The 13,035-nt window shown below is 44.4% G+C and overlaps 1 protein-coding gene across 3 annotated transcripts in view; it reads left to right on the plus strand.

The window, feature by feature from the left end:
* The first annotated feature begins 452 nt into the window (after positions 1-452).
* Positions 453-13,035, plus strand: part of Sulf1 (sulfatase 1) — a 198,089-nt gene continuing 185,506 nt past the window's right edge. For all 3 annotated transcript variants that reach the window (XM_045142997.1, XM_045142998.1, XM_045142996.1), the window contains exon 1: positions 453-679. The gene's annotated coding sequence lies outside the window, so the exon portion shown is untranslated. The remainder of the gene's footprint in view (positions 680-13,035) is intronic.

Raw genomic sequence — 13,035 nt, forward strand, 5'->3', positions numbered from 1 at the left:
ATGACAAGACGAATCTTTTATCTCCTGGGAGGTGGAAGCTGGGCTGGTTGGGGTGGGGAGGGAGGTGGCCGCGGCGTGCAGAGGAGATTGCCCTCAATAGATGGGCTGTAAAAGATGGGGTTGCGTTTCTGGGCATCCTACAGGGAGCGTCCCCACCGCTCTCCCCCACCCCTCCGCCCAAGACCCCGGGAGCCCCGAGACTTGTGAAAAGTAACGCTCAACTGGCCACCGGAATAATTCATTCTCTCTACCTTCCCTGTGGCACCTCCCACTCCTTTTTTTTTTTTTTACGGCAGTCCTTTCTCTCCGAAAATCTCAGGTTACTTGCCGGGGAGTTCTCAGCCCTCCGCCTCCAATCGGCAGGGGCCAGGCAGCCGCGGCGATCGGATTGGGCGGCGGGTCCTTGACACCGCGCTGCGCTGCGCTGCGCTGCGCGCGGCGAGCGAGCGAGGGGAGAGGCGAGCGGGCGAGCGCTCCGGGACGTGTTTCAACAGATGGTTGGGGTTAGTGTGTGTCATCACGTTCGAGTGGGGATTAAGCGAAGGAAGGCTGCCTCGCTGGAGCTGTGTGGTCTTCTCCAAGTGAGAGTCTGTGACTTGGCTTGGGGAAGAGGAGGAGGAGGAGGAGGAGGCGGCGGCGGAGTTCCTTGCTGGCACCTCGAGGAGAGCGGTTTTCGCAGGTAAAGTAGCAGAGAGAACCCCCGCCCCGGGACTCTCGCCTCCCCGGAGCTGCCCGGGCCGTGGCGGTGGATGGAGGGCAGGCGAGGCACACTTGTCAACGCCGGGCTCCATCCATCGCCGCTGGCCGATCGCCGCGGCCCACGGCCGGAGTTGGGCTGTCTTTAGGCAAGTCCCCACTTCTTCGTGCCTTGCTTTGGAAGGTGTGGCTCCAGAAAAAAATTAAAAAAAAAAAAAAAAAAAAGGGTCTCCGCGAGCCGCGGTGGCCCTTTCTGAGAACCTAGGGCTGAGAGATTCCCAAACGGTAGCTGCCAATCGCTCGTCCAGGATGGGAAAGGCCAGGAGGAGCGTTTGTCTCGAGCTTTCAGAATTGGAGCTCACTTTGAAGGCGCTGTGTGCTTCGGCTCAGTTCAGGAAGGTCCTGTGCAGAGTCTTCCCTGACGGAGTTGCTGGCGGAGATGGCAAAGGCTTTGTTACCCGATGTGTGCAAGGTGGATGGGGTTCCATCTGGGATGGAGCAAAAGTGCTGATTTTTTTCTTTTCTTTTCTTTCTTTCTTTCTTTTTTTTTTTTTTTTTTTTGAGATGGGATTTTAAAGTCTGGAAATTGCTCAGGGGAAAAGGGGCTCCCCTCGGTGTGGCCCGATAGGTCGGCTGGCTTTGTAACAAAAATGCTTGGAGCTGGAAGAAAAGCAAAGAGAGGAGGAAGGAGGAAAGTGCTCTTTAACACAGCCCGCTGCAGCTGCAGCCCAGCACATGGAGGTGATTCATTTGCAGATCTGTGTGTGAAAGTTTTACAAGTCGTGGAAAACTCAAGTAGCGTATCTGTAATGGATCGTTAAAGTCACTCCATTTATAGGTTTTTAAACTGGCTGTGTGAAGTGTTAATTAAATGTAAATAGATGTTCAGCCTTGGCTGTAAACAAATAAACAAAGAGGGTTTAATTATGAATTAGTCATTGGAAATGAAGGGTCACCCGGTGCCCGGGCAGCAGAATGTGAGTTGTCATCTGTGTGAGTAATCGCCCTGCCAGGCTCACCCGCCAGGACTGAAGTGAACAGAATCTAAGGAGGAGAACTAGATGTTATGTTTCATTTATGGCATTCAAAACAATCCTTAAAATTGATGCCTTATTTTTCCAGAGAATGAGATTTTCATGCTTCAAATGTTTGGAAAAGAAGGGTGAGTCCAAGTTACTACTTTTGCTGCCCTCATAAGACTGACTTGACTGCTGAGAAACACTCATATGCTTATGAGGAGAACTCTGCTCCCACAGGGTGCTACAAATACCCTACCCAGTGCTCACCCTTGCACGTGAGAGATTCTGTGCATAGCTCAGCGTCCCAGCTGCTCGGAGCAGGATGTGGAGTGCCTGAATGGGTGCTGGTGTTCACCGTCCACCTCCTTCAGAGCCCTGTACAAGTCTGTTTGAAGTTGCATTGAATGCATTTGATGCAGACATTCAGCTGATGGTTTCTCTGTGTGTTTTCTTTAAAGCCTTTTAAAACAAAAAAAAAGTTAGGACTAAAATAATATTTTAGTACTGTGCTTAAGTCCCTGGCTATACTCTGAAAAAAAATAAAATCTCCTTCAGTGAGAAAATAGCCTCACACCAGGCAATTATTCAGACTGAGTATTATCCGAATCCCAATATTACATAGCCAAAATAGGAATTAGTTCATAAGCTGAAGTCTTTTGGAATTCCAGTCATTCCATTTTGGCTTTACAATGGAACTGAGATTAAAAAAAAATGAAGAGAGGAAAGCAGACTAATGTCTCGGGTCATATCAGGCTCAGAGCTGCTCATACAGCATGGGACAGGAATGGAGCTCACTGGCTTACAGCATGGGGCAGAGATGGAGCTGACTGGCCATACAGCATGGGATAGAGATGGAGCTGGCTGCCCTTACAGCACCAGACAGAGATGGAGCTGACTGGCTTACAGCATGGGGCAGAGATGGAGCTGACTGGCTTACAGCATGGGGCAGAGATGGAGCTGACTAGCTTACAGCATGGGGCAGGGATGGAGCTGACTGGCTTACAGCATGGGACAGGGAGCTGACTGGGTTACAGCATGGGACAGGGATGGAGCTCACTGGCTTACAGCATGGGACAGGGATGGAGCTCACTGGCTTACAGCATGGGACAGGGATGGAGCTCACTGGCTTACAGCATGGGGCAGGGATGGAGCTCACTGGCTTACAGCATGGGGCAGGGATGGAGCTCACTGGCTTACAGCATGGGGCAGGGATGGAGCTCACTGGCTTACAGCATGGGGCAGGGATGGAGCTCACTGGCTTACAGCATGGGGCAGGGATGGAGCTCACTGGCTTACAGCATGGGGCAGGGATGGAGCTCACTGGCTTACAGCATGGGACAGGGATGGAGCTGGCTGCCTTTACAGCATGGGATAGAGATGGAGCTGACTGGCCAGGCCATTCTGTATTATGACAGAACTATTTGAGGCAAAAATAAAGTCCTGCTCACAAGCTTGATTCCCCTTAGGAGATGTGGACTAGCATCCTCACAAAGGCAAGGTGCAGGATAGACATGGGAGCCCTGTGGGGTGTCAGGGACTTGTGCTCCTGGTGCTCTGATCACAAAGCTGCCTGTTCAGGAGGTACACAGTGTGGGAGAGTCCCATCCTCCCTTCCCCCAAAACTATGTCCATGATGATACAAGATGCAACCCACATTTGAAGTGTTGAGAGTAAATTCATACACCGCAGTGACCAAGATGTGTTTTTGTCCTGCTCATAAAGTAATGTAAAGTAACTCAATGAACTGGAAGGGCCTACTTAAAGGACAGTGCCCACAGGGCACTCCCAGTCTCTTGTCAACTTCAAAATCTCTCCCATTCCAGATGGTAAACATTCAGAGTCTTATGTACTGTGACTTCCACATACCTCAGTTTGACATTTGGTTTCTTCTGACAGCGCCGTGCTGGTAACACACATGAAGTTCCCATCAGTATTCCAACAGCTGTAAAAGTGTTTGAACAACGCCTGGGTGTCCCTCCCAGGGCCATGAAAAATAACCTGAGGGGAGTGGAGAGTCTGTGTGCACTGTTGCTAGATCCTTCTGTCTAGGTTTGAATGAAGGTGACATTTCTGAGAAGTGACCTGAAAGCTTGATTCATGAACGTTACAAAATTCATTTTTATGATGGAGGGGATTACTGAAATGCATTAATCAGGGTCCTGACATGATGTGTGGTGGATTACCAGTGGGAGGACCTTCATGAAGGAAGAGAAAGGGTTCCACCCTGATTCCTTCTGGGGAAATTTCTGGACCATCAAGCAGATTGTTGTGGACATTTCCATTGTCGTAGTAGAGACAAGAGACAAGTGGGACACGTTTTCTTTCCTAATAACCTATCCACGGAAGAATGGTTTGGTTCTGAAATATCTCTGTTCTTTCAAGCCATAAAGCAAGGTTTCTGACACGGAACTCTATATGGCCCTGAGATTTCTCCAACAACTGCTATGTGGAGGAGGCCAACTAATGGGTCAGGTCAGGACATCTGGTACTTTTTGCTGTATGCAAAATGCTGTGTTGAGAGCACAGAGCAAATTTAAGGGGATTATAGTTTTTCAAAGCTAACTTTAAATAGATTATTATTTTTATCAGTACTGACATTGGGAAAAAGAGGCTTATGTGTAACATTAATTCTTTGTCATATGATAAGTTCACCTTTGTATTAGGTTAGAGCCATGAAAAAAAAGTGAAAGAATGTATTTTATAGAAAAAGTATGCCATAAAATATGTTTCCTATTTAAAATATTTTCAATTCAATCTCAGTGTGCTGGGAAAAAGCCTCTTAGCTACCCCTGCTCCAGTATCTGCCTCTCTTTTTCTTAAAATGTCTTCCACATCTGGCCCACAGCTACTGTCCCAATACAATGATCCTATTACATGTGCACTATTGTAACAGTCTCCTAACTGGTCCTTTTTGTCTCCATTTCTTGTGTGTGTGTGTGTGTGTGTGTGTGTGTGTGTGTGTGTGTGTGTGTGTTTGAGATTGAACCCAGAGCCTCATGCTCTGTTATTGAACAAAACCCCAGATGTACTGACCTGCTGCTATTTGGCCCCAATTTTTCAATCTTAATCCCACCCAAATCCTACAAACCCAAAAGCTATTCCTTCCCTCTAACTAAAGTGTCTAAAGTGTCCAGGTCAATGCTCCAGCCTTCCTAGTCTCTTAGCCTTGACTACTCTCACCTTCTAACTTGTTGTCTTTCGTGAAATGAGCCACAAACGCATGCATTATTTCTTCCTTTGTGCTGCTGGGGATGGACCCAGAGCCTCTCATGTGTTCTCCACTGAGCTATACCCGAAGCCCACAGCCTCTTCATGATTCTAACAAGTCAGACAGTGTAAAAAAGCATCACCTAGTTTATCTTCATCTATATCATCAAAGTTTCAGCCCAATTTCCACCTCTTCCCATACCCCCTGACTAGCCCTTTTCATGAGGATGGTCTTCCCTACATGCTGGCCCTTAGCTAGCTCACTATGAATTGTACTTTGCATACTTGCCTTAAAATCCTGGTTTACCATTTGCTTATGTTAATCCCTTCACTCATCAGGCAAGGTGATAGGAACTAGCTTGTTCTACTTTTAGCCCTAATAAATATGTGTTGACTAGCAGGGACACTCAAACATGGTAGGAATTTTCCTCTCTAGCAATCCCATTTCCAAGCCATTAGCCAGCTCTTCTAACTTCCTTCTCATTTATCCATAAGAAACAAGGAAAGAAAAATGACAAACTCAAGTGGTGGTATTTTAGAGAACCTTAGTGAACATACCACCTTTAGACAAAATGTGAAAATATTGCCCCAAATCAAACTTGAGTATTACATGAAATGTTCTCTTTTACAACTTTCTATACTGTGATAAAACTTATATCTACTAGCCATGGGTCCATCACATAAAAACCTAGAAAAGATTTTGAGAACATCTCACTAGCCTCGTGGCCTCGGAAAAGAGAATTATCCCAATACGTTTTAGTTCGCTCCTGAGTAACAAGGATCTGGGGGTGTTTGCCTTGGAGTGTTGTGAAGAAAACCCTCTGTGCTCCTAGCTCAGTGCATGTCCAGTAGTGGCTGACCAGTAGAGGCAGGAGGAAGGTTGACGGGTCATATGTGGATCCATGTGTGGGATATAAAATGTGCTCATCTCTGTCATGTCACTCACTTATTCTGTCATTATGGATGTCTTCTCTTAGAATCTTCTTTCTGTTGAGGCGGCGGGGGTGGGGGGGTTGAGGTAGGATCTCATTTCAGCCCAGGCTGGTCTGGAATTCACTGTGTAGTCTCAGGCTGGTCTTGAACTCACAGCAACCTACCTACCTCTGCCTCCTGAGTGTTGGGATTAAAGGCATATGCCACCATGCCTGACTTAAAAACTCCTTTTGCCACCAAAGGCAGGGGCAAATGGGGAAGTGAGGGAGGGGGGAGAGAGAAAGAGAAAGGAAGATTTGGAGGCACTGGGTCTGTAAGGGTACCAGTAGGAGCAGTGCTTGCTGCTGGAGGAGCAGAGTCCTGGGTTCTGCACTAACGGGTAATAAAGAACAAGGTTGGCCACAGTGGGTCATTCACCAGAATGATGTGTTTCTCTTCCTACTTTCCGGCATATAATTTAAATGATTTTTGTTTATTTTTATTTATTTATTTATTTGGGAACAATAGACAAAGAGGCAGATAGAGAGAAATAGAGAGAATGAGCACGCCAGGGCCTCCAGTCACTGCAAACAAACTCTAGATGTGTGTGCCTGGCTAGATGTGTGCATCTGGCTAACATGGGTCCTGGGGAATAGAGCCTGGAACCGGGGTCCTTAGGCTTCACAGGCAAGTGCTTAACTGCTAAGCCATTTGTCCAGCCCCTCATACACTATTTATAAAAAGAAATAATAAAACAGGTCAGGGGAAGCTTCCAGAAGTGACTGGTTAAGAAAGACACCATTTAGGCAAGACGAGGCACTTAGACATTACTACCTTCACCTCCAAAGGAGATTTAACTAAAAGCCCAGAGCAATCAGCTTTTGCTCACTCTTCCCTGTTCTACATCCACTGGGAAGCTTTGAACTTTCTACTGATAACTTTTCCCCAGAAGGACAGCTGACTGAAAAGTTTTCTCAGCTCCGAGGAGTGCCACTTAGCAAATATCACTCAACTCCAGGTTTAGGGATTTTGAGATAGGTCAAAGACCTCCTTTCCACCCTGACCATCTGGGCTGCCTCTGCACTGTGCTGACAAGAAAGAAACTAGACCAGCTTCTGGGTATCAGTTCTCCCCACAGGTCTGTCGATAGGATTTTTTTTTTTTTTTGGAAAGATAGAGCCTTGCTTTAGCCCAGGCTGACCAGGAACTCATTATGTAGTCTCAGGCTGGCCTCAAACTCAATGTGATCCTCCCTCCTTGATCTTCTGAGTGCTGGGATTAAAGGTGTGCATTCTCATGCCCAGCACTGTCTATACGATTTTAAAAGAGAAGTAGCACTTATGTTGCTAGACCCCAAGCAGTAGCCATGCCAGTCTATTTTACCCTCAAACTATAAGGCTCATGGACTTATGAATAATGTATGAAATACTTGTTCATTAAAAAGGCAATTCTCTGCCCTGAAAGTCCTAACTTTTGTTTGCTATGTAGCGAGGTTGCCCTCAGGCTCATGATCCACCTACTTCAGCTTCCAAGTACAAGAGTCATAAGCAGACATCACCATACCAATGTGTAGGAAATGATGTCTCCATCTTTCAAATGTAAATCTAGGGGACGCAGAGACATGCTTCTGATTAACTTCAGTGGGCAAGGTGTCAGATATCCACACTGAGTAAATGAAGAGAAACTTCATTTTTAAAGGCAGAGTCCAAATTTTTCCAAAGTTGCTTGAAAAATCTTGTGTCATGTTCATCAAGTTCCAGTGCAAGGTAAGAAGTTGGGAACAGGGACAGTGTTTGGGAGCTGGTATAAAGATTCTCGGGAAGAGATATGGCTTAGCTGTTAAGGCACTTGCCTGAAAAGCCTATGGATCCAGGTTCAATCCCCCAGCTCCTATATAAATCAGAGGCACAAAGTGGTATATTAAAAAAAAAAAAGTTGGCTGGGCATGGTGGCACACGTTTTTTTTTAAAAATTTTTAATTTATTTATTTGAGAGCCACAGACAAAGAGAGAAAGAAAGATAGAAGGAGAGAGAGAGAATGGGCGCACCAGAGCTTCCAGCCTCTGCAAACGAACTCCAGATGCGTGCGCCCCCTTGTGCATCTGGCTAACGTGGGACCTGGGGAACCGAGCCTCAAACCTGGGTCCTTAGGCTTCACAGGCAAGCACTTAGCCACTAAGCCATCTCTCCAGCCCATGGCGCACGTTTTTAATACCAGAACTCGGGAGGCAGAGGTAGGAGGATCTCAGTGAGTTCGAGGCCACCGTGAGACTACAGAGTGAATTCCAGGTCAGCCTGAACTAGAGTGAGACCCTACCTCAAAAAGCAAAACAGACAAACAAACAAAATATTATTATCAGGTTTGGTAATCCCTGAATTTGGGAAGCTGAGACAGGAGGATTATAACAATTAAAAGCCAGCCTGAACTACCTAGTAAATTCCAGGCCAGCCAGATCTATGACCTGTCGGAAACAAAAGAAGATGAAATGATGCTAAGGCTATTTTCAGTAGCAGTTCCTCAAGGATTTTTACAAGAAAAATCATGTTAAAATGCATCATTGTAAAATGGGGACTCACCTAAACACAGTCTTAAAATAGGATGATTGAATTTTTTGTTCCTAAAAAACAACAGCTAGCTAGGTAGAGTGGCTCACACTTAACGTCCTAGCACTCCGAGGTTGAAGTAGAAATCACAGGTTCAAGGACAGCTTGAGCTATGACAACATAACCACAGCTGGAGCTGAGATAAGATAAGATGGCTCAGCTGGTTCGAATGCTTCCCACTCAAGCATGAGGGCCTGTTTCTCCCTGAGTTTGATTCCCCAACACCCACGCAAACAGCTGGGAGTGGTTATGCTCTCCTGTAACCCCAGTCCTGTGAAAAGCTAAGACCAGAAACTCACCGGGGCTCTCTGTCAGACTAAGGAAAATGGCAGCTCCAGATCCAGTGAGAGACTCTGTCAAGGAGATCCTTAGGCGAAGGACACTCAGCGTCTTCCTCTGGCTGCCACACACACACACACACACACACACACACACAGATGCAAAACAAAAGAAAAAAGCAAGAGAGGGGAAAAAAACCAACTGACTGTATTGTAGATTTTTTCCCTGCCTACATGTAGTTTTACTGTGATTTTATATCCTCTTCATTTTCATGCATTTTTTTGGTCACTGTCCAGATCTTCAACTATCCACAAGTTGCATTTGTGAGACACTAGCATTGTTGGTACAATTAACTGAGCTAAACTTCTTACTACTTTGTTCTATGGGACTTTTCTATCTGTTACCACACTTATACATACCACATTTCTATTCATAAACTGCAAAGAAGGCCTGAAACAGAATTGTTTCTAGAATACAGGAAATCCCCCCCTTTTTTGTTGTTTGTTAAGGTAAGGTCTTGCTCTTGCCCAGACTATGTAGTCTCAGGGTGGCCTCAAATTCACAGCAATCCTCCTTACATTTGCCTCCCAAGTGCTGGGGATTAAAGGCATGAACCACCATGCCTGGCCTAGGAAAATCCTCTTATTGATGAAAAAAAGTACTAATACCATTCAAACCACATGTTTTCCCCTTTTTTGAAGCAATAATAACAAGCAAGATGGAAGCTTGAATTGCAGGGTTTTTCTGTTATCCAGTTATGTGGTATAACTCAAGCACTTGCTATATTAATTTCACATGATGGGAAACAGGGATTAATTGCATCCAGAGTGTGTTCTTTTTTTTTTTTTTTTTTTTTACTGTAGAACTGTGTGCCTGTGGAAGTTATGTTCAAATTCATATCATGAATATGACTTAGCACCAAATCACCTTTCTGTCATATGACTTGCTCTCTAAATAGACTTCCTGTCCATGTAAAGCCTCCTCCTTAACCTTCACCTGCCAATAATCAATCATGTCAGGAAAAGAACATCCTAGTAGATGGATGGGCTTTGCAGTGTGTCAAGGAATTCAGGTAAGTTCAGCTTTTACCTTTTCTTCTTACAAGAAGTGCGTCCCAGACGGAGTGGCTAACACCCCTCCCCTCCAACAAATCATGTTCTCCTTCCCCCTCTTGAGAGCTTCATGCTGGTAATACAAAGGAGGGTACTCTGAACAGGGCAGATAATAAAAAGGATGTGTCATATTTTTATTTGACACCCCCCGAGGCTTCGCACATGTTATCACATTCTTTTTCATATGTATCTGTAGTTAGTAAAGGAGATTCGAATGGCTGAAATGACAACCCAATGTAGTGTGTACTGTCTATCAGAGGAATTCTGTTCTAAGGGACAGTCATGTGCACCTTCTAAATGGAATCAGAGCCAAATGGAAGGTACCATCGCAACTGAGAACTCCTGCATGTAGACTGCACCTCGATGTAGACAGAAATGCAAAACAAAACAGGACACCTGGTCCTGAGGAAATATCTAGGTTGGCTGTGAGGGGAAGGCATGCACATAAATACTCAACAGCAATGCAGAGAATGTTGTGGTCACGTATCAGTTACTAGTACTAATTAGATAAGAGGATGTGAGCACGTCCCTACTGGAAGAAGTGGAACTGAGCACTTCAGGACTTGGCTCAAGGTCCCTATGCAGATGGAACACAGGACTGATTCATCGCAGGCATTTCTGATCTGCCATGTCTGGGGAGAACTGATTTACCTTCTCTTGCACTCCATGTCCTTGTCTTTAGAATGGCAATGTGACTACCACACAGCATACCTAACTGCATGGTTCTTTCCAAGGTGGGGAAAGGAGCCACTTGAACCACTTGGCACTTTGTCATGTCACATGTAGCGTTCAGTAGAAGAATTTGCATACGTCCGATTTAGATATACAATGAATGGGAACCGCCAAAAAGAGGAGGAGGAGGAAGAAAGGACAAGGAAGAGGAAGAAAAAGTGATAGAGGAAGAGTGAAAAGAGGAAGAAAAAGGTTATAGTTCACCCTTATGGTTATAATTAGTAAGTTTCACTGTAGTTAAAGTCGGTCAGAGTCTAGACTGTCCTGATATGCATCAGGTAGGGAGGTTGGTGCTTACAGTGAAACCCATGCCTTGCCTTAAGAAGGAGAGGAAGATGGAGAAGAAGGAGAGGGAGGGAGGGGAAGGAAGGGAGGAAGAAGTCTCAAGGACTGAAGTCCAAATATTTTAAGAAAAGCATTGCCTATGCCCAGGGACTCCGTGACAGGGCGTCAGAATGAGGGTAAGACACATCATTAACAAATTAGCAGTAGAGCTAAGGGAGGCAGTGCATTCTTGTAAACCCTGCATGTAGGAAGCTGATACTGGAGGATTGCAAGTTCATGACCAGCTTGGATAATTCAGCAAAACCCTGTCTTAAAAAATAAAGAAGCAAATGAATAATTAAGAATGTAATGTAAACAGATCAAATCTAGTTTTCTAATTGTTGACAGAAAACTGATGCTTTACAAGACTAAGATAGCATTGTTCCTTAAACAGGATCTTTTCTCAATTAAAAAAGAAAAAAAATGGTTGGGCAAGTGAAATTCCAACATGTCCAACAGGGGAAGTAATGAATTTCCAAGTAGGAACAACAGCCTACTTTTGTACAACACCTTTAAGTCTTTTCTTTGAACTAAAAAAAAATGTTGTGGAGAGGATATACAATTTAGAGAAAGTCCAGGGGCAAAAAGAGATGAAATATTTGTTTCTGTCATAAGCCCTCAGGTTTTACTGTGGAAGATGTTGATTGATATCCTCTTATAGAATGGATGAATAACATATTTTACAAATGATATACGGACTCCTTTTATCAACATAAAAACAAATCATTCTTTAAAAAATCTTAATGATACATAATAATTATGTGTATTTATGGACTACAGTGTGACATTCTGGCATGCATATATAATATGCAATGATCAAATCAGGGTGATTAGCATATAGTATAGTTGTTCATATTAAGGTTTGAGAAGGTTTTTCTTTTTTTCTTTTGAAACAGGCTTTCATGTATGCCAGACTAGACTAGAATTTATTATGTAGCCAAGATTGATCTTGAACTCGTTTAAAAATTTACTTATTTATTTGAGAGATAAGGAAAGAGAGAGAAAGAGAGAGAGAGAGAGAGAGAGAGAGAGAGAGAGAGAGAGAGAGAATAGGCATGCCAGGACCTCTGGCCACTGTAAATGGCATGTGCCACCTTGTGCATCTGGCTGACATGGGTCCTGGGGAATTGAACCTGGGTTCTTTGGCTTTGCAGGCAAGTGCCTTAACTGCTAAGCTATCTCTCCAGCCCTGGTCTTGAACTCTTCTTCCTCCCTTTACCTCCTAAATGCTGGGGATGCTGCCATGTACCACTATGCCCTGTTTATGCAGTGCTGGGAGTCAAAATCAGAGTCCAGGAAAGCTAAGCAAACACTCTGCCAACTGAGCTGCATCCCAGCCCTTGGGAGAAGGTTTTCTGCTCCTCCAGTTTTCTTTCTATCACGTCTTGCTTAGCTTTTTAATTTAATTTTATTTCATTTTTGTTTCAACACTGTCATTGTTTCTTCCAAATAGAAGGACCATTCCTTAGTCAAGTATAAAACCTAATTCACTGTATAGTTTTTAAGATTACATCTAATATTCTTCAAAGCATATGACTGTGTTTGCCTTTTCATATTCTTACACTGTATGTTGGGGACACTGGCTGAAGGGACACAGAGCTTGAGTCATGAATATTTGGAATTGAAATGTACCTTTATTTTATTTTTTTTTTTACTGAAAATGTGTGGAAATAGCATTAACCATGGAGACTTGACAGCATGTTGGTTCCTCCAAAATAATCTGGGCTCCAGTCAAGTTTTTAATGAAGACTTTGGTCTGGTTTATTTTATGCATCTGAGTGCTCTCAACCACGATCTTTGGTTCCTAAGGGAGAAACGCAGGCCAAAGCCTCAGTACCTGTAATCTATTTCTTATTCAGAGTTGCCAGGCGTGGGTGCCTAATAGATAGGAGCCAATTTATATTTCAAAGTCATTAATGGCTGGCAGCTGAGCTGATGAGACGCCCATTGCAATGAACCAAGGGCAGAGGATGCAGTATACCAGTGCCACAGTTAGATCATTAAATACCATCCGCCTTGCCTGGATTCTTCATCTGGCATCCACTTAGCTCAGTGGACAGATGTCCTGGTATGAGTATGAGTTCTTCATGATGGAATAAGAGCCAAGATGCCTGAACTTCTTAATTTCAGATTTTAATTCAGAGTTCTTC

This window comes from Jaculus jaculus, chromosome 2 (assembly GCF_020740685.1).
Source record: "Jaculus jaculus isolate mJacJac1 chromosome 2, mJacJac1.mat.Y.cur, whole genome shotgun sequence".
Classification (NCBI taxonomy): Eukaryota; Metazoa; Chordata; class Mammalia; order Rodentia; family Dipodidae; genus Jaculus; species Jaculus jaculus.